Here is a 3,723-nt window from a genome sequence, read left to right as displayed (position 1 = left end):
CATGAGCCCAGATCTGAATCCCATTGAACATCTGTGGAAGGAGCTAAAACAGGCCATTTGTAGAAGACACCCATCAAACCTGAGACAACTGGAGCAGTTTGCTCATGAGGCGTGGGCCAAAATACATGTTGACAGCTGCAGAACGCTCATTGACAAATACAGAAATCGTTTAATTGGGGCAGGAAGGAGCAGATCAGGATCAAAACAGGATCAGGCAAGCAGAGCAGGACTTGAACCAACAAGCTAGAAAGATGCAGAAAAACAGCAATCTTTCTGGCAGAGAACTGGTGGTGAGCAAAGCAATTAATAGGCAGCTGAACATGCACAGGCATGAGGGAATCAACTTCGCTCCTCTTTCAGCCTCCTGAACTGACAAACAGAGAAAAACCACAAAAGAAGCAACAAGGACTCAGACTGTCACTTTGTTTTTTCCACAAAAAAAATTAAACATTGATAGTTGGATGCCATTACCGATATCTCTGATTGGAAGAATTAATACATTTAAAATGAACATATTACCAAAACTACTTTACCTGTTTTAAAACATACCCCTTCCTCCTCTTCCTGGATTTTTCTCACAAATTAGGAAGCTGTTTGTACGTTTTATTTGGAATAACCGAAAGTCACGACTTCACGTGTCCTCACTTTATTTACCCTATGAATGCGGAGGCCTAAAATGCCTAAACTTGCAGATATATTACTGGGCTGCACGGCTGAGATCTACAATGTTTTATCATATTAATCATTCCCCGCATTGGGTAAACATGGAAATTCAAGGATTAAATCTGCCTCTTCCCGCCTACATGTACTCAGATACAAAAGGAAAATTATTGAAACAAACCAAACACTCAATTCTTAAAAACATGATAAGTGTATGGAGTAATGTGAATAATTTTCTTAAAGAACCAGGCTGCATATCTCAATTCAGTCCATTATGGGGGAATCAGCTGTTTCTCCCTGGTAGAGCAGATCCAACATTTAAGATGGTATTTGCCAGAATATGAGATACTTTTGACCTTTCGTGAACTGTAAATCAAATATAACTTAGACAAGAAACATTTCTTTAAGTATCTCCAGCTTAGAAACTTTATAAGAGCCAATCAAAAATAATATGGTTCCAAACCTACCCTATCTATTTTGGAAAAAATGTTGATAAAAGACAGTAAAAATAAAGGTACAATATCTCAGTTTTATAATTTAATAATGTCTTACGCTTCTGAGGACTCTCATGATAGACTCAGGGCATAGAATGGGGATTTGTCTATACAATTATCAGAAGGAGACTGGAGAGATATGTGTACACAGGCTTATAAAATATCTGTAAATACACATCTCAAATTGATTCATTTCAAGTGGTTAATGTGTGTGTACGTGACACCAGGAGATCTCAACAAATATAATGAAGATATACCTGATGTTTTCCCAAAATGTATAGAATGTAGGGGGACACTGGTTCACTGTATGTGGGACTGTAGACAAACTGTGCTGTTCTGGGAAGAGATAAGGTATTCCATAGAGAAAATTATTACTAAAAGAATAATACTTGACCCAAGGTTGTTTCTGTTCGGTCTATATACTGAGAAACACAACTACAATAATTCGCAACGAAAGTTCATAGATATCTGTATACTTATTGCTAAACAGTGAATTGCATTATTTTGGAAGAATGTTTACAAACCGACTGTTTCCCAGTGGACCCGGCAGATGTTATCTGCTCTGCCATTAGAAAGAATTACACTCTGTATATATTGAAGGCTGAGACAGACTGGCAACCTGTCCAGGGTAAACCCCGTCTTCACCCATCAGTAGCCGGGATAGGCTCTGGCACCCCCGCGACCCCAAAAGGGAAAAAGCGGTCAGGAAGATGAATGAATAAATGAATATATTGAAGGGTAGACAAGAAAAGTTTGAAAATATTTGGAACCCATTTATCACGTACGTAAAGTACTTGAACTTTTCGGAGGATACCACCAATGACTAAAGTGGACACTGTGGTTCCCAAACATGGACATCTTTGAGTTGTCACTCAAAATGATTATTCTATTGTCGCGCTGTGCTTTTCCGATGATGGCGATTGCGCAACTCTTCAGGACGTGCGTGGGGAGGGAAATCACTTCACGCGACAAGCACTCTTTGCTCAGAACTTTTACTCAACTTGAGCAGGTGAGTACAGATTGTGGCTTTCACAGTACAGATGTATAGTTTCTGCTCGGGCTGTAGCTCGGGCACAGAACAGCAGCGATATCTGTCCATGCCATGAGAGCGAGCACCTTCTGATCTTTTTCTCCACCTCCACAAACCTAGTCTCATCTCCAAGTATCACGATATTACAATTAACCAACAACAAAAAGCCAACAAGGGGTTATTTTTTGTGTTTTCTTTTTCTTTCTCTTTTTTACTCCCTCTGTCATCCCCCCCTCTCCCCCTCCTCCTCCTCCCCATACCATCAGATGACATCACACTCCAGGTAAGCTCTCATTCATTCACGGAACGGGCACGCGCGCACACATGCGCGCCCGTGGGCATGCACACGTGATCCCGCGCACACTCGCTGATATTCTGCATATGCATCACATAGGTTTATACAGGACACACCACACATGCAGCTCACCCAGCCAGAAAGCACCCACGCGCTCCAACACACAGCGCTTCACTGNACACTTTTAAATAATGAAGTATGGCACTTTTGACAAGTCTTTCCAAGTGGAGGAAATATTTTACTTGTATATTAAATGGAAAATCTCATATTGATTAACATATCCCATTCAACTAAAACCTTCAATGGGACCAGCATGCTTACATTATCTTTCTTTATCTAGATCTTCCAAAAAAAAGCTCAAAAGCTCAAGATTGCAAAACCACCAGCTGCAATTGACTGAAAAGACCCAAGTGTGTTGTGCTCTGCTTTGTGCAGCCTCTAATCAGCCTTGTTCAGGGTCAACAGATTGTTTTCCAAACTCTGTTTTGTAAATACAATGAAATGTAGAGGCACTTTTTCATGAAAATGTGTATTGACACTGGCTGGGCTCTGTCCCAGTTTTCACAGTCCACCAGCCCATCATGCAGACAATGAATAATTCCACTGACAGTAAACTTTTTAGGCAGCTTTGGCGTCCTCAGCTGACTCTGTGCAGGTCGGGAAGAGGTCAAGGAAGTCCACTATTAGAAACGGCTCAACGATTTGAAAAAGCTGGAAACCGACTAATTTAGGAGTGAAACAACAATTTAGGGTTTGTTTGCAAGTAAAAACAGAGATGATCACTTTGTGAAAGGGGAGCTGGGATTCTAAAACAATATCGGAAATGATTCAGGTTTGTTTGCAAAAATCTTTATAATTATTTTGTTGAGATTTTGCATCTGATTAATATTCTTTCTTTTTACATAATCTGATCACAGTTGTGGTGTTTTTGATTTGCAGAGAAGAAAATCTATTTTTTGGATCAACATGTCAGCTTTAGCAGCTTCAGTCTCATCATAGACATGTTTTTATGATCAGCAATTCTTCCAACAACTAACGAATACAACGTTTAAAAAAAGAAAGAATACAGGATTTATAATTGTAAAAGTTTTATCAATGAGAAGTGCTGCTGCAACAAAGACATAGTAACAATGACGCAGAAATCAGTGTTCACTTTTCCTAACGTCTGTTTTCATTCATTTTGAGTTCCCATTGAAATAGAAGACTCATTTGTGACTGACAAATAAAAATAATAAACTTTCTTC

This window comes from Oryzias melastigma, unplaced genomic scaffold, assembly GCF_002922805.2.
Source record: "Oryzias melastigma strain HK-1 unplaced genomic scaffold, ASM292280v2 sc00865, whole genome shotgun sequence".
NCBI lineage: Eukaryota > Metazoa > Chordata > Actinopteri > Beloniformes > Adrianichthyidae > Oryzias > Oryzias melastigma.
This window is presented reverse-complemented; position numbering follows the sequence as displayed.